The sequence below is a fragment of the Pseudophryne corroboree genome, chromosome 1 (assembly GCF_028390025.1).
Source record: "Pseudophryne corroboree isolate aPseCor3 chromosome 1, aPseCor3.hap2, whole genome shotgun sequence".
Taxonomy (NCBI): domain Eukaryota; kingdom Metazoa; phylum Chordata; class Amphibia; order Anura; family Myobatrachidae; genus Pseudophryne; species Pseudophryne corroboree.
Genome location: NC_086444.1, coordinates 1250924057 through 1250944507, shown reverse-complemented (window position 1 = coordinate 1250944507; position 20451 = coordinate 1250924057).

Here is a 20451-nt window from a genome sequence, read left to right as displayed (position 1 = left end):
TACAGACGCTTATATCCCCGCACTGTGACCTCCCATTGTACATCTACAGACGCTTATATCCCCGCGCTGTGACCTCCCATTATACATCTACAGACGCTTATATCCCCGCGCTGTGACCTCCCATTATACATCTACAGACGCTTATATCCCCGCGCTGTGACCTCCCATTGTACATCTACAGACGCTTATATCCCTACGCTGTGACCTCCCATTATACATCTACAGACGCTTATATCCCCGCGCTGTGACCTCCCATTGTACATCTACAGACGCTTATATCCCCACGCTGTGACCTCCCATTGTACATGTATAGACGCTTATATCCCCGCGCTGTGACCTCCCATTGTACATCTACAGACGCTTATATCCCCGCACTGTGACCTCCCATTGTACATGTATAGACGCTTATATCCCCGCGCTGTGACCTCCCATTATACATCTACAGACCCTTATATCCCCGCGCTGTGACCTCCCATTGTACATGTATAGACGCTTATATCCCCGCGCTGTGACCTCCCATTGTACATCTACAGACGCTTATATCCCCGCACTGTGACCTCCCATTATACTTCTACAGACGCTTATATCCCCACGCTGTGACCTCCCATTATACATCTACAGACGCTTATATCCCCACGCTGTGACCTCCCATTATACATCTACAGACCCTTATATCCCCGCGCTGTGACCTCCCATTGTACATGTATAGACGCTTATATCCCCACGCTGTGACCTCCCATTATACATCTACAGACGCTTATATCCCCACACTGTGACCTCCCATTATACATCTACAGACACTTATATCCCCGCGCTGTGACCTCCCATTATACATCTACAGACGCTTATATCCCCGCGCTGTGACCTCCCATTATACATCTACAGACGCTTATATCCCCGCGCTGTGACCTCCCATTGTACATCTACAGACGCTTATATCCCCGCGCTGTGACCTCCCATTGTACATGTATAGACGCTTATATCCCCGCACTGTGACCTCCCATTGTACATCTACAGACGCTTATATCCCCGCGCTGTGACCTCCCATTGTACATCTACAGACGCTTATATCCCCACGCTGTGACCTCCCATTGTACATCTACAGACGCTTATATCCCCGCACTGTGACCTCTCATTGTACATCTACAGACGCTTATATCCCCGCGCTGTGACCTCCCATTATAAATCTACAGACGCTTATATCCCCGCGCTGTGACCTCCCATTATACATCTACAGACGCTTATATCCCCACGCTGTGACCTCCCATTATACATCTACAGACACCTATATCCCCGCGCTGTGACCTCCCATTATACATCTACAGACGCTTATATCCCCGCGCTGTGACCTCCCATTGTACATGTACAGACGCTTATATCCCCGCGCTGTGACCTCCCATTATACATCTACAGACGCTTATATCCCCGCACTGTGACCTCCCATTGTACATGTACAGACGCTTATATCCCCGCGCTGTGACCTCCCATTATACATCTACAGACGCTTATATCCCCGCGCTGTGACCTCCCATTGTACATCTACAGACGCTTATATCCCCGCGCTGTGACCTCCCATTGTACATCTACAGACGCTTATATCCCCACGCTGTGACCTCCCATTGTACATCTACAGACGCTTATATCCCCGCACTGTGACCTCCCATTGTACATCTACAGACGCTTATATCCCCGCGCTGTGACCTCCCATTATACATCTACAGACGCTTATATCCCCACGCTGTGACCTTCCATTATACATCTACAGACGCTTATATCCCCGCGCTGTGACCTCCCTGTCACGATCCGGGTATCTGGACGCCATTTCTTACCCATCAGATGCCTCCTAAGGCTGGCTCAGCGCTCCAGGACCGGATCCCATCTGTTATCCTGATGTGTACATTCCTGTATCCTCTCCTGTCACTCTGGGACGCTGTCACAGTAAACGCCATATTACACCTGGCATGGCGTCTCCCGCGGCCTCCGCCGCCGTCCCTGAACTTCTGCGTGCAGAGTGTCTGAGTGGCGATTACGTCAGCCGCGGCCTCCGCTGTGTCCGCGTGGTTGGATGTGCATCTGTCAGCCTGGCGCCTCCTGTCTCCGGTGGCCGGCGCCGCCATTACTGTTTTCATTACCACATGGATTACAAACCAAACTTCCCTCCAAGTGTCTGCATGGGCGCAGCCATCTTGGATTCTGTCAGCTGATCATTTCCACCAATCTGTTCTCAGTATTGATAATCTGCATAATTGCCTAGCCAATCCCTTCCTTGCTGCAGGTATAAATACACTGTGCCTGAGCAAGGAAGGCGTCAGTGCTTTGGTTGTCAAACCTAGTTCCTGTTTGTCTCTCTCCTGTGATTGTCTTCCAGGTTCCAGCTCCTGTCTCAAGACTTCCACCATAGAGACCCGCACCAGCATTCCACCTGCGGTGTAGCCTGACTCTCCAATCCATTGTGGATTCATCTGTTTCCAGCTACAACATTACCTGCTTCCAGCTCAGCTTCCAGCAGAGTACAGCTTCCCTTAAAGGGCCGGTGTCCTTTCTACACTTTACCACTCTCCACCGGTATTATTATTTCTCCGCTCTCAAGTTCTACATTTCAGTTCATATTTCATCGCTCCCAAGTTCATTTATTATTTAACTGGTTCCAGCCAGTATCCACTCCGTGCTAACAACAGTCTGGTTCCAGCCAGTATCCACAGCAGCTGTTTTATCTTCAGCAACCCAGCTTTTCCTGGAACACCAGCTGGCACAATCCTGGGTTATCTCCATTGCTACAGTCGGGCCTGGTAAGGACTTTCCATCTAGAAGATCATAAGAACTATCTCACACTACCAGTGCCCTGTGGCTCCTGCCATCCTGTAGTACCCAGGAACTGTATTTATTATTTGCTGACTTTTACGTTTTCTTTTACTGCTGCTGTGTTGCGGAGTTGTCATAATAAACATCATTGACTTTTATCCAAGTTGTCGTGGTCACGCCTTCGGGCAGTTATTATTCATGTTACTTACATGTCCAGGGGTCTGATACAACCTCCCAGGTTCCGGTACATCTCAGCCCCTACAACTGAGGCTGCCTCCCGTCAGCTCAGGCCCTCAGTTGTGACAGTAAGCACTGACCTAATGAATCCAGCCGGAGACCAGGATCAAGCGGCCAGGCCGATGCAAGAACTGGCAGCCCGACTAGAACATCAGGAGGCTGCACAGGGCCACATCATCCGCTGTCTCCAGGATCTCTCTACTCGGCTGGATGGGATTCAGACAACTCTCCGTGGATCAGGCGCGTCTGGTGCGTCAACCACAGTGACTCCAGCTATAACCCCACCCACCTTACCCATTTCTGCTCCACGTCTTCATCTTCCAACGCCAGCAAAATTTGACGGATCTCCAAGATTCTGCAGGGGATTTCTCAACCAGTGTGAGATTCAGTTTGAGCTACAACCTGGCAATTTTCCCAGTGACCGTACAAAAATTGCCTACATTATTTCTCTTCTCAGTGGCTCAGCCCTTGATTGGGCATCACCGTTATGGGAGAGGTCCGACACCCTGCTATCTTCCTACACTGCCTTCGTGTCAACATTCAGGCGCATCTTCGACGAGCCAGGCCGGGTAACCTCAGCTTCATCCGAGATTCTCCGTTTACGCCAGGGGTCACGTACTGTAGGACAATATCTGATACAGTTCCAGATCCTGGCATCCGAACTGGCATGGAACGACGAGGCCCTGTATGCTGCATTCTGGCATGGCTTATCTGAGCGTATTAAAGATGAGTTAGCTACCAGAGACTTACCTTCTAAGTTAGATGAGCTAATCTCACTCTGCACGAAAGTTGATTTACGTTTCAGAGAAAGAGCAACTGAGCGTGGAAGATCATCTGCTCCAAAATCTTCTGCTCCTCCTCCTCGTCAACTGTCACCATCTAAAGATGAGCCCATGCAACTTGGCCGTTCCCGTTTAACTCCTGCTGAGCGCCGAAGACGTCTCTCCGAGTTTCTCTGTCTCTATTGTGCAGCTCCGTCTCACACCATTAATGCCTGTCCCAAACGTCCGGGAAACTCCAAATCCTAGCTCGCCAAGGAGAGGGCCGGCTAGGAGTAATGATCTCCTCTCCATCTCCTCAAGATTGTAATCTCCCAGTCTCGCTTCAAGTTGCTCAACGTTATCGGAACGTCATTGCCCTCCTTGATTCCGGAGCAGCTGGGAACTTTATTACCGAAGCCTATGTTAAACGGTGGTCCCTACCCACCGAGAGACTTCCTTCGTCCATTTCTTTAACTGCCGTGGATGGCAGCAAAATTTTTAATGCAGTTATTTCTTTAAGGACTCTACCAGTTCGTCTGAGAGTGGGAGTTCTTCATTCCGAACTTATTTCTTTTTTAGTGATTCCAAGAGCCACACATCCTGTGGTCCTGGGCCTTCCATGGCTCCGTCTTCACAATCCTACAATTGATTGGACGACTACGCAAATCCTGGCATGGGGTTCCTCCTGTGCTGAGACATGTTTGTTTAAAGTATTGCCTGTCTGTTCTTCCTCCCCCAGGTCGTCTGATGTTCCACCTCCTCCATATCAAGATTTCACGGATGTGTTCAGTAAAGCTTCTGCTGATATCCTTCCTCCTCATAGAGAATGGGACTGTCCGATTGATCTCGTTCCAGGGAAGGTTCCACCTCGAGGCCGAACTTATCCGTTGTCTCTGCCTGAGACGCATTCTATGGAGGAATATATTAAAGAGAACCTAGCAAAGGGGTTCATTCGACCTTCTTCTTCTCCAGCCGGCGCAGGCTTCTTTTTTGTAAAAAAGAAAGATGGTGGTCTGCGGCCGTGCATCGACTACAGAGGTTTGAACGACATTACCATCAAGAACCGTTATCCTTTACCCCTGATTACTGAGCTCTTTGACAGAGTTAGCGGAGCTACCATCTTTACAAAGCTGGACTTGCGAGGTGCATACAATCTCATCCGGATCCGTGAGGGTGACGAGTGGAAGACCGCCTTTAACACCCGTGACGGACATTATGAGTACCTCGTCATGCCCTTCGGATTGAGCAATGCTCCAGCTGTCTTCCAGCATTTTGTCAATGAGATCTTCAGAGACATTCTATACCGTCATGTCGTGGTCTATCTAGACGATATCCTCATTTTTGCCAACGATTTAGAGGAACATCGTTTTTGGGTTAAAGAGGTTCTGTCCCGTCTCTGTGTCAATCATCTCTATTGCAAATTAGAAAAATGCGTCTTTGAAGTCAAGTCCATTCCGTTTCTAGGGTACATTGTGTCCGGTTCCGGACTAGAGATGGATCCTGAGAAACTACAAGCAATCCAAAATTGGCCGGTACCCTTAACCCTCAAAGGGGTCCAGAGGTTCTTAGGGTTCGCCAACTATTACCGAAAGTTTATACGAGACTTTTCCACCATTGTGGCGCCTATTACTGCTTTCACTAAGAAGGGTGCTAACCCGTCCAAGTGGTCTGAAGAAGCCATGCAAGCATTTCATCTTTTAAAACAAAGGTTCATCTCTGCGCCTGTTCTGAAACAGCCTGACATCGACTCTCCTTTCATCTTAGAGGTGGATGCCTCCTCCGTTGGAGTAGGAGCGGTGTTATCTCAGAGGGCTAAAGATGGCCATTTACACCCTTGCAGTTTCTTCTCCCGGAAGTTCTCCCCAGCTGAGCGCAACTATGCCATTGGCGACCAGGAGTTGCTAGCCATCAAGCTCGCTCTAGAAGAGTGGAGGTATCTGTTGGAGGGAGCTTCTCATTCAATCACCATACTTACAGACCACAAGAACCTTTTATACCTGAAGGGCGCACAATGTCTCAACCCTCGTCAGGCCAGATGGGCACTTTTCTTTTCCAGGTTCGACTTTAAACTCCAGTTCTGTCCGGGCTCTCAGAATCGCAAGGCCGATGCCCTTTCCCGCTCATGGGAGCAAGAAAATGAGTCAGAGTCTTCAGACAAGCATCCTATTATAAATCCGTTGGCATTCTCCACGGTAGGGATGGACTCTACGCCCCCATCAGGGAAAAGTTTTGTGAAGCCGATGCTAAGGAAGAAGCTCATGCATTGGGCCCATGCTTCCCGTTTTGCCGGACATACAGGTATCCAAAAAACCCTGGAGTTTATCTCTAGGTCCTATTGGTGGCCAACTCTGAAAAAGGACGTCTTGGAGTTTATTGCATCTTGCCCAAAGTGTGCCCAACATAAAGTATCCCGCCAGTCGCCTGCGGGGCAACTGGTTCCACTATCCGTTCCCCGTCGACCATGGACCCACTTGTCGATGGATTTCATTACAGACTTACCCATGTGCAACAAGTTCAATACCATCTGGGTGGTAGTTGACCGGTTCACCAAGATGGCACACTTCATTCCTCTCACCGGTCTTCCGTCAGCTTCCAAGTTGGCTCAAGTATTCATACAAGAGATCTTCCGACTCCACGGTCTTCCTGAAGAAATTATCTCAGATCGAGGAGTTCAATTCACAGCCAAATTCTGGCGAAGTTTATGTCAAGTCCTCCAAGTCAAGCTAAAGTTTTCCACGGCTTACCATCCTCAGACCAATGGTCAAACCGAGAGGGTGAATCAGGACTTGGAGGCCTTCCTCCGCATCTATGTGTCCTCCTCTCAAGATGACTGGGTTCAATTACTTCCCTGGGCCGAGTTCTGTCATAACAACCAGTATCATTCTTCATCTGCTTCAACACCATTCTTCACTAACTTTGGATTCCACCCTAAAGTCCCTGAGTTCCAACCGCTTCCAGCAACTTCTGTTCCCGCAGTGGATATCACCTTGCATCAGTTTGCCAATATCTGGAAGAGCGTACGATCAGCTCTGCTCAAGGCATCGTTCAGGTACAAGAAGTTTGCGGATAAGAAGCGTCGAGCAGTTCCTGCTCTCAAGGTGGGTGATCGGGTATGGTTATCCACGAAGAATTTGAGGTTAAGAGTTCCCAGTATGAAGTTTGCACCTCGCTATATCGGTCCATTCAAGATTGAACAAGTCATCAATCCTGTTGCTTACAGACTCCAGTTGCCTCCCTTCTTAAAAATACCCAGGACATTCCATGTTTCCCTGTTGAAACCGCTGATCTTGAATCGGTTTCATTCCTCACTTCCTCCAACTCCGAAAGTCCAAACTCAACGAGGCGTTGAGTATGAAGTGGCCAAGATCCTGGACTCACGTCACCGTTACGGTCAACTACAATATCTTATTGACTGGAAGGGTTATGGTCCTGAGGAACGTTCATGGACCAATGCTTCTGATGTCCATGCTCCTGCCTTGGTCCGGAGATTCCATTCCAAGTTTCCTCAAAAGCCAAAGAAGTGTCCTGGGGCCACTCCTAAAGGGGGGGGTGCTGTCACGATCTGGGTATCTGGACGCCATTTCTTACCCATCAGATGCCTCCTAAGGCTGGCTCAGCGCTCCAGGACCGGATCCCATCTGTTATCCTGATGTGTACATTTCTGTATCCTCTCCTGTCACTCTGGGACGCTGTCACAGTAAACGCCATATTACACCTGGCATGGCGTCTCCCGCGGCCTCCGCCGCCGTCCCTGAACTTCTGCATGCAGAGTGTTTGAGTGGCGATTACGTCAGCCGCGGCCTCCGCTGTGTCCGCGTGGTTGGATGTGCATCTGTCAGCCTGGCGCCTCCTGTCTCCGGTGGCCGGCGCCGCCATTACTGTTTTCATTACCACATGGATTACAAACCAAACTTCCCTCCAAGTGTCTGCATGGGCGCAGCCATCTTGGATCCTGTCAGCTGATCATTTCCACCAATCTGTTCTCAGTATTGATAATCTGCATAATTGCCTAGCCAATCCCTTCCTTGCTGCAGGTATAAATACACTGTGCCTGAGCAAGGAAGGCGTCAGTGCTTTGGTTGTCAAACCTAGTTCCTGTTTGTCTCTCTCCTGTGATTGTCTTCCAGGTTCCAGCTCCTGTCTCAAGACTTCCACCATAGAGACCCGCACCAGCATTCCACCTGCGGTGTAGCCTGACTCTCCAATCCATTGTGGATTCATCTGTTTCCAGCTACAACATTACCTGCTTCCAGCTCAGCTTCCAGCAGAGTACAGCTTCCCTTAAAGGGCCGGTGTCCTTTCTACACTTTACCACTCTCCACCGGGATTATTATTTCTCCGCTCTCAAGTTCTACATTTCAGTTCATATTTCATCGCTCCCAAGTTCATTTATTATTTAACTGGTTCCAGCCAGTATCCACTCCGTGCTAACAACAGTCTGGTTCCAGCCAGTATCCACAGCAGCTGTTTTATCTTCAGCAACCCAGCTTTTCCTGGAACACCAGCTGGCACAATCCTGGGTTATCTCCATTGCTACAGTCGGGCCTGGTAAGGACTTTCCATCTAGAAGATCATAAGAACTATCTCACACTACCAGTGCCCTGTGGCTCCTGCCATCCTGTAGTACCCAGGAACTGTATTTATTATTTGCTGACTTTTTACGTTTTCTTTTACTGCTGCTGTGTTGCGGAGTTGTCATAATAAACATCATTGACTTTTATCCAAGTTGTCGTGGTCACGCCTTCGGGCAGTTATTATTCATGTTACTTACATGTCCAGGGGTCTGATACAACCTCCCAGGTTCCGGTACATCTCAGCCCCTACAACTGAGGCTGCCTCCCGTCAGCTCAGGCCCTCAGTTGTGACACTCCCATTATACATCTACAGATGCTTATATCCCGCGCTGTGACCTCCCATTATACATCTACAGACGCTTATATCCCCGCACTGTGACCTCCCATTATACATCTACAGACGTTTATATCCCCGCGCTGTGACCTCCCATTGTACATCTACAGACACTTATTTCCCCGCGCTGTGACCTCCCATTATACATCTACAGACGCTTATACCCCCGCACTGTGACCTCCCATTATACATGTATAGACGCTTATATCCCCGCGCTGTGACCTCCCATTATACATCTACAGACGCTTATATCCCCGCACTGTGACCTCCCATTATACATCTACAGACGTTTATATCCCCGCGCTGTGACCTCCCATTGTACATCTACAGACACTTATTTCCCCGCGCTGTGACCTCCCATTATACATCTACAGACGCTTATACCCCCGCACTGTGACCTCCCATTATACATGTATAGACGCTTATATCCCCGCGCTGTGACCTCCCACTGTACATCTACAGACGCTTATATCCCCGCGCTGTGACTTCCCATTATACATCTACAGACGCTTATATCCCCGCGCTGTGACCTCCCATTGTACATGTATAGACGCTTATATCCCCACGCTGTGACCTCACATTATACATCTACAGACGCTTATATCCCCGCGCTGTGACCTCCCATTATACTTTTACAGTTGCTTATATCCCCGCGCTGTGACCTCCCATTATACATCTACAGACGCTTATATCCCCACGCTGTGACCTCCCATTATACATCTACAGACGCTTATATCCCCGCGCTGTGACCTCCCATTGTACATCTACAGACGCTTATATCCCCGCGCTGTGACCTCCCATTATACATCTACAGACGCTTATATCCCCACGCTGTGACCTCCCATTGTACATCTACAGACGCTTATATCCCCGCACTGTGACCTCCCATTGTACATCTACAGACGCTTATATCCCCGCACTGTGACCTCCCATTGTACATCTACAGACACTTATATCCCCGCGCTGTGACCTCCCATTATACATCTACAGACGCTTATATCCCCGCGCTGTGACCTCCCATTATAAATCTACAGACGCTTATATCCCCGCGCTGTGACCTCCCATTATACATCTACAGACGCTTATATCCCCGCGCTGTGACCTCCCATTATACATCTATAGACGCTTATATCCCCGCACTGTGACCTCCCATTGTACATCTACAGACGCTTATATCCCCGCGCTGTGACCTCCCATTATAAATCTACAGACGCTTATATCCCCGCGCTGTGACCTCCCATTATACATCTACAGACACTTATATCCCCGCGCTGTGACCTCCTGTTATACATCTACAGACGCTTATATCCCCGCGCTGTGACCTCCCATTGTACATGTATAGACGCTTATATCCCCGCGCTGTTACCTTCCATTATACATCTACAGACGCTTATATCCCCACGCTGTGACCTCCCATTGTACATCTACAGACGCTTATATCCCCACGCTGTGACCTCCCATTGTACATCTACAGACGCTTATATCCCCGCGCTGTGACCTCCCATTGTACATCTACAGACGCTTATATCCCCGCGCTGTGACCTCCCATTGTACATGTATAGACGCTTATATCCCCGCGCTGTGACCTCCCATTGTACATCTACAGACGCTTATATCCCCGCGCTGTGACCTCCCGCTATACATCTACAGACGCTTATATCCCCGCGCTGTGACCTCCCATTGTACATCTACAGATGCTTATATCCCCGCGCTGTGACCTCCCATTGTACATCTACAGACGCTTATATCCCCGCGCTGTGACCTCCCATTATACATCTACAGACGCTTATATCCCCGCGCTGTGACCTCCCATTGTACATCTACAGACGCTTATATCCCCGCGCTGTGACCTCCCATTATACATCTACAGACGCTTATATCCCCGCGCTGTGACCTCCCGTTATACATCCACAGACGCTTATATCAGCGCGCTGTGACCTCCCATTGTACATGTATAGACGCTTATATCCCCGCGCTGTGACCTCCCATTATACATCTACAGACGCTTATATCCCCACGCTGTGACCTCCCATTGTACATCTACAGACGCTTATATCCCCGCGCTGTGACCTCCCATTATACATCTACAGACGCTTATATCCCCGCACTGTGACCTCCCATTATACATCTACAGACGCTTATATCCCCGCGCTGTGACCTCCCATTATACATCTACAGACGCTTATATTCCCGCGCTGTGACCTTCCATTATACATCTACAGACGCTTATATCTCCGCGCTGTGACCTCCCATTATACATCTACAGACGCTTATATCCCCGCGCTGTGACCTCCCATTATACATCTACAGACGCTTATATCCCCGCGCTGTGACCTCCCATTATACATCTACAGATGCTTATATCCCCGCGCTGTGACCTCCCATTATACATCTACAGACGCTTATATCCCCGCAATGTGACCTCCCATTATACATCTACAGATGCTTATATCCCCGCGCTGTGACCACCCATTGTACATCTACAGACGCTTATATCCCCGCGCTGTGACCTCCCATTGTACATCTACAGACGCTTATATCCCCGCGCTGTGACCTCCCATTATACATCTACAGACGCTTATATCCCCACGCTGTGACCTCACATTGTACATCTACAGACGCTTATATCCCCGCGCTGTGACCTCCCATTATACATCTACAGACGCTTATATCCCCGCGCTGTGACCTCCCATTATACATCTACAGACGCTTATATCCCCACGCTGTGACCTCACATTGTACATCTACAGACGCTTATATCCCCGCGCTGTGACCTCCCATTGTACATCTACAGACGCTTATATCCCCGCGCTGTGACCTCCCATTATACATCTACAGACGCTTATATCCCCGCGCTGTGACCTCCCATTGTACATCTACAGACGCTTATATCCCCACGCTGTGACCTCCCATTGTACATCTACAGACGCTTATATCCCCACGCTGTGACCTCCCATTATACATTTACAGACGCTTATATCCCCGCACTGTGACCTCCCATTGTACATCTACAGACGCTTATATCCCCACGCTGTGACCTCCCATTGTACATCTACAGACGCTTATATCCCCGCGCTGTGACCTCCCATTGTACATGTATAGACGCTTATATCCCCACGCTGTGACCTCCCATTGTACATCTACAGACGCTTATATCCCCACGCTGTGACCTCCCATTATACATCTACAGACGCTTATATCCCCACGCTGTGACCTCCCATTGTACATCTACAGACCCTTATATCCCCGCGCTGTGACCTCCCATTGTACATGTATAGACGCTTATATCCCCACGCTGTGACCTCCCATTGTACATCTACAGACGCTTATATCCCCACGCTGTGACCTCCCATTATACATCTACAGACGCTTATATCCCCGCGCTGTGACCTCCCATTGTACATCTACAGACGCTTATATCCCCACGCTGTGACCTCCCATTATACATCTACAGACGCTTATATCCCCACGCTGTGACCTCCCATTATACATCTACAGACACTTATATCCCCGCGCTGTGACCTCCCATTGTACATCTACAGACGCTTATATCCCCGCGCTGTGACCTCCCATTGTACATCTACAGACGCTTATAACCCCGCACTGTGACCTCCCATTGTACATCTACAGACGCTTATATCCCCGCGCTGTGACCTCCCGTTATACTACAGATGCTTATATCCGCGCGCTGTGACCTCCCATTGTACATGTATAGACGCTTATATCCCCGCGCTGTGACCTCCCATTGTACATCTACAGACGCTTATATCCCCGCGCTGTGACCTCCCATTATACATCTACAGACGCTTATATCCCCGCGCTGTGACCTCCCATTGTACATCTACAGACGCTTATATCCCCGCGCTGTGACCTCCCATTGTACATCTACAGACGCTTATATCCCCGCGCTGTTACCTCCCATTGTACATCTACAGACGCTTATATCCCTACGCTGTGACCTCCCATTGTACATCTACAGACGCTTATATCCCCACGCTGTGACCTCACATTATACATGTATAGACGCTTATATCCCCGCGCTGTGACCTCCCATTGTACATCTACAGACGCTTATATCTCCACGCTGTGACCTCCCATTATACATCTACAGACGCTTATATCCCCGCGCTGTGACCTCCCATTATACATCTACAGACGCTTATATCCCCGCACTGTGACCTCCCATTGTACATCTACAGACGCTTATATCCCCGCGCTGTGACCTCCCATTGTACATGTATAGACGCTTATATCCCCACGCTGTGACCTCCCATTGTACATGTATAGACGCTTATATCCCCGCTCTGTGACCTCCCGTTATACATCTACAGATGCTTATATCCCCACGCTGTGACCTCCCATTATACATCTACAGACGCTTATATCCCCGCGCTGTGACCTCCCATTGTACATCTACAGACGCTTATATCCCCGCGCTGTGACCTCCCATTATACATCTACAGACGCTTATATCCCCGCGCTGTGACCTCCCATTATACATCTACAGACGCTTATATCCCCGCGCTGTGACCTCCCATTGTACATCTACAGAGCCTTATATCCCCGCGCTGTGACCTCCCATTATACATCTACAGACGCTTATATCCCCGCGCTGTGACCTCCCATTGTACATCTACAGACGCTTATATCCCCGCGCTGTGACCTCCCATTATACATCTACAGACGCTTATATCCCCGCGCTGTGACCTCCCATTATACATCTACAGACGCTTATATCCCCGCGCTGTGTCCTCCCTTTGTACATCTACAGACGCTTATATCCCCGCGCTGTGACCTCCCATTATACATCTACAGACCCTTATATCCCCGCGCTGTGACCTCCCATTATACATCTACAGACGCTTATATCCCCGCGCTGTGACCTCCCATTATACATCTACAGACGCTTATATCCCGCGCTGTGACCTCCCATTATACATCTACAGACGCTTATATCCCCGCGCTGTGACCTCCCATTGTACATCTACAGACGCTTATATCCCCGCGCTGTGACCTCCCATTATACATCTACAGACGCTTATATCCCCGCGCTGTGACCTCCCATTGTACATCTACAGATGTTTATATCCCCGCGCTATGACCTCCCGTTATACATCTACAGACGCTTATATCCCCGCGCTGTGACCTCCCATTATACATCTACAGACGCTTATATCCCCACGCTGTGACCTCACATTGTACATCTACAGACGCTTATATCCCCGCGCTGTGACCTCCCATTGTACATCTACAGACGCTTATATCCCCGCGCTGTGACCTCCCATTATACATCTACAGACGCTTATATCCCCGCGCTGTGACCTCCCATTGTACATCTACAGACGCTTATATCCCCACGCTGTGACCTCCCATTGTACATCTACAGACGCTTATATCCCCACGCTGTGACCTCCCATTATACATCTACAGACGCTTATATCCCCGCACTGTGACCTCCCATTGTACATCTACAGACGCTTATATCCCCACGCTGTGACCTCCCATTGTACATCTACAGACGCTTATATCCCCGCGCTGTGACCTCCCATTGTACATGTATAGACGCTTATATCCCCACGCTGTGACCTCCCATTGTACATCTACAGACGCTTATATCCCCACGCTGTGACCTCCCATTATACATCTACAGACGCTTATATCCCCACGCTGTGACCTCCCATTGTACATCTACAGACCCTTATATCCCCGCGCTGTGACCTCCCATTGTACATGTATAGACGCTTATATCCCCACGCTGTGACCTCCCATTGTACATCTACAGACGCTTATATCCCCACGCTGTGACCTCCCATTATACATCTACAGACGCTTATATCCCCGCGCTGTGACCTCCCATTGTACATCTACAGACGCTTATATCCCCGCACTGTGACCTCCCATTGTACATCTACAGACGCTTATATCCCCACGCTGTGACCTCCCATTATACATCTACAGACGCTTATATCCCCACGCTGTGACCTCCCATTATACATCTACAGACACTTATATCCCCGCGCTGTGACCTCCCATTGTACATCTACAGACGCTTATATCCCCGCGCTGTGACCTCCCATTGTACATCTACAGACGCTTATAACCCCGCACTGTGACCTCCCATTGTACATCTACAGACGCTTATATCCCCGCGCTGTGACCTCCCGTTATACTACAGATGCTTATATCCGCGCGCTGTGACCTCCCATTGTACATGTATAGACGCTTATATCCCCACGCTGTGACCTCCCATTGTACATCTACAGACGCTTATATCCCCGCGCTGTGACCTCCCATTATACATCTACAGACGCTTATATCCCCGCAATGTGACCTCCCATTGTACATCTACAGACGCTTATATCCCCGCGCTGTGACCTCCCATTATACATCTACAGACGCTTATATCCCCGCACTGTGACCTCCCATTGTACATCTACAGACGCTTATATCCCCGCGCTGTTACCTCCCATTGTACATCTACAGACGCTTATATCCCTACGCTGTGACCTCCCATTGTACATCTACAGACGCTTATATCCCCACGCTGTGACCTCACATTATATATGTATAGACGCTTATATCCCCGCGCTGTGACCTCCCATTGTACATCTACAGACGCTTATATCTCCACGCTGTGACCTCCCATTATACATCTACAGACGCTTATATCCCCGCGCTGTGACCTCCCATTATACATCTACAGACGCTTATATCCCCGCACTGTGACCTCCCATTGTCCATCTACAGACGCTTATATCCCCGCGCTGTGACCTCCCATTGTACATGTATAGACGCTTATATCCCCACGCTGTGACCTCCCATTGTACATGTATAGACGCTTATATCCCCGCTCTGTGACCTCCCGTTATACATCTACAGATGCTTATATCCCCACGCTGTGACCTCCCATTATACATCTACAGACGCTTATATCCCCGCGCTGTGACCTCCCATTGTACATCTACAGACGCTTATATCCCCGCGCTGTGACCTCCCATTATACATCTACAGACGCTTATATCCCCGCGCTGTGACCTCCCATTGTACATCTACAGAGCCTTATATCCCCGCGCTGTGACCTCCCATTATACATCTACAGACGCTTAAATCCCCGCGCTGTGACCTCCCATTGTACATCTACAGACGCTTATATCCCCGCGCTGTGACCTCCCATTATACATCTACAGACGCTTATATCCCCGCGCTGTGACCTCCCATTATACATCTACAGACGCTTATATCCCCACGCTGTGTCCTCCCATTGTACATCTACAGACGCTTATATCCCCGCGCTGTGACCTCCCATTATACATCTACAGACCCTTATATCCCCGCGCTGTGACCTCCCTTTATACATCTACAGACGCTTATATCCCCGCGCTGTGACCTCCCATTATACATCTACAGACGCTTATATCCCGCGCTGTGACCTCCCATTATACATCTACAGACGCTTATATCCCCGCGCTGTGACCTCCCATTGTACATCTACAGACGCTTATATCCCCGCGCTGTGACCTCCCATTATACATCTACAGACGCTTATATCCCCGCGCTGTGACCTCCCATTGTACATCTACAGACGTTTATATCCCCGCGCTATGACCTCCCGTTATACATCTACAGACGCTTATATCCCCGCGCTGTGACCTCCCATTATACATCTACAGACGCTTATATCCCCACGCTGTGACCTCACATTGTACATCTACAGACGCTTATATCCCCGCGCTGTGACCTCCCATTGTACATCTACAGACGCTTATATCCCCGCGCTGTGACCTCCCATTATACATCTACAGACGCTTATATCCCCGCGCTGTGACCTCCCATTGTACATCTACAGACGCTTATATCCCCACGCTGTGACCTCCCATTGTACATCTACAGACGCTTATATCCCCACGCTGTGACCTCCCATTATACATCTACAGACGCTTATATCCCCGCACTGTGACCTCCCATTGTACATCTACAGACGCTTATATCCCCACGCTGTGACCTCCCATTGTACATCTACAGACGCTTATATCCCCGCGCTGTGACCTCCCATTGTACATGTATAGACGCTTATATCCCCACGCTGTGACCTCCCATTGTACATCTACAGACGCTTATATCCCCACGCTGTGACCTCCCATTATACATCTACAGACGCTTATATCCCCACGCTGTGACCTCCCATTGTACATCTACAGACCCTTATATCCCCGCGCTGTGACCTCCCATTGTACATGTATAGACGCTTATATCCCCACGCTGTGACCTCCCATTGTACATCTACAGACGCTTATATCCCCACGCTGTGACCTCCCATTATACATCTACAGACGCTTATATCCCCGCGCTGTGACCTCCCATTGTACATCTACAGACGCTTATATCCCCGCACTGTGACCTCCCATTGTACATCTACAGACGCTTATATCCCCACGCTGTGACCTCCCATTATACATCTACAGACGCTTATATCCCCACGCTGTGACCTCCCATTATACATCTACAGACACTTATATCCCCGCGCTGTGACCTCCCATTGTACATCTACAGACGCTTATATCCCCGCGCTGTGACCTCCCATTGTACATCTACAGACGCTTATAACCCCGCACTGTGACCTCCCATTGTACATCTACAGACGCTTATATCCCCGCGCTGTGACCTCCCGTTATACTACAGATGCTTATATCCGCGCGCTGTGACCTCCCATTGTACATGTATAGACGCTTATATCCCCACGCTGTGACCTCCCATTGTACATCTACAGACGCTTATATCCCCGCGCTGTGACCTCCCATTATACATCTACAGACGCTTATATCCCCGCAATGTGACCTCCCATTGTACATCTACAGACGCTTATATCCCCGCGCTGTGACCTCCCATTATACATCTACAGACGCTTATATCCCCGCACTGTGACCTCCCATTGTACATCTACAGACGCTTATATCCCCGCGCTGTTACCTCCCATTGTACATCTACAGACGCTTATATCCCTACGCTGTGACCTCCCATTGTACATCTACAGACGCTTATATCCCCACGCTGTGACCTCACATTATACATGTATAGACGCTTATATCCCCGCGCTGTGACCTCCCATTGTACATCTACAGACGCTTATATCTCCACGCTGTGACCTCCCATTATACATCTACAGACGCTTATATCCCCGCGCTGTGACCTCCCATTATACATCTACAGACGCTTATATCCCCGCACTGTGACCTCCCATTGTCCATCTACAGACGCTTATATCCCCGCGCTGTGACCTCCCATTGTACATGTATAGACGCTTATATCCCCACGCTGTGACCTCCCATTGTACATGTATAGACGCTTATATCCCCGCTCTGTGACCTCCCGTTATACATCTACAGATGCTTATATCCCCACGCTGTGACCTCCCATTATACATCTACAGACGCTTATATCCCCGCGCTGTGACCTCCCATTGTACATCTACAGACGCTTATATCCCCGCGCTGTGACCTCCCATTATACATCTACAGACGCTTATATCCCCGCGCTGTGACCTCCCATTATACATCTACAGACGCTTATATCCCCGCGCTGTGACCTCCCATTGTACATCTACAGAGCCTTATATCCCCGCGCTGTGACCTCCCATTATACATCTACAGACGCTTAAATCCCCGCGCTGTGACCTCCCATTGTACATCTACAGACGCTTATATCCCCGCGCTGTGACCTCCCATTATACATCTACAGACGCTTATATCCCCGCGCTGTGACCTCCCATTATACATCTACAGACGCTTATATCCCCACGCTGTGTCCTCCCATTGTACATCTACAGACGCTTATATCCCCGCGCTGTGACCTCCCATTATACATCTACAGACCCTTATATCCCCGCGCTGTGACCTCCCATTATACATCTACAGACGCTTATATCCCCGCGCTGTGACCTCCCATTATACATCTACAGACGCTTATATCCCGCGCTGTGACCTCCCATTATACATCTACAGACGCTTATATCCCCGCGCTGTGACCTCCCATTGTACATCTACAGACGCTTATATCCCCGCGCTGTGACCTCCCATTATACATCTACAGACGCTTATATCCCCGCGCTGTGACCTCCCATTGTACATCTACAGACGTTTATATCCCCGCGCTATGACCTCCCGTTATACATCTACAGACGCTTATATCCCCGCGCTGTGACCTCCCATTATACATCTACAGACGCTTATATCCCCGCGCTGTGACCTCCCATTATACATCTACAGACGCTTATATCCCCACGCTGTGACCTCCCATTATACATCTACAGACGCTTATATCCCCGCGCTGTGACCTCCCATTGTACATGTATAGACGCTTATATCCCCGCGCTATGACCTCCCATTGTACATCTACAGACGCTTATATCCCCGCGCTATGACCTCCCGTTATACATCTACAGACGCTTATATCCCCGCGCTATGACCTCCCGTTATACATCTACAGACGCTTATATCCCCGCGCTGTGACCTCCCATTATACATCTACAGACCCTTATATCCCCGCGCTGTGAGCTCCCATTATACATCTACAGACGCTTATATCCCCGCGCTGTGACCTCCCATTGTACATGTATAGACGCTTATATCCCCGCGCTATGACCTCCCATTGTACATCTACAGACGCTTATATCCCCGCGCTATGACCTCCCGTTATACATCTACAGACGCTTATATCCCCGCGCTATGACCTCCCGTTATACATCTACAGACGCTTATATCCCCGCGCTGTGACCTCCCATTATACATCTACAGACCCTTATATCCCCGCGCTGTGACCTCCCATTATACATCTACAGACGCTTATATCCCCGCACTGTGACCTCCCATTGTACATGTATAGACGCTTATATCCCCGCACTGTGACCTCCCGTTATACTACAGACGCTTATATCCCCGCGCTGTGACCTCCCATTATACATCTACAGACCCTTATATCCCTGCGCTGTGACCTCCCATTATACATCTACAGACGCTTATATCCCCGCGCTGTGACCTCCCATTGTACATCTACAGACGCTTATATCCCCGCGCTGTGACCTCCCATTGTACATGTATAGACGCTTATATCCCCGCGCTGTGACCTCCCATTGTACATCTACAGACGCTTCTATCCCCGCGCTGTGACCTCCCATTATACATCTACAGACGCTTATATCCCCGCGCTGTGACCTCCCGTTATACATCTACAGACGCTTATATCCCCGCGCTGTGACCTCCCATTGTACATCTACAGACGCTTATATCCCCGCGCTGTGACCTCCCATTGTACATCTACAGACGCTTATATCCCCGCGCTGTGACCTCCCATTGTACATGTATAGACGCTTATATCCCCGCGCTGTGACCTCCCATTGTACATCTACAGACGCTTATATCCCCGCACTGTGACCTCCCATTGTACATCTACAGACCCTTATATCCCCGCGCTGTGACCTCCCATTATACATCTACAGACGCTTATATCCCAGCACTGTGACCTCCCATTGTACATCTACAGACGCTTATATCCCCGCACTGTGACCTCCCATTGTACATCTACAGACCCTTATATCCCCGCGCTGTGACCTCCCATTATACATCTACAGACGCTTATATCCCCGCACTGTGACCTCCCATTATACATCTACAGACGCTTATATCCCCGCGCTGTGACCTCCCATTGTACATCTACAGACGCTTATATCCTCGCGCTGTGACCTCCCATT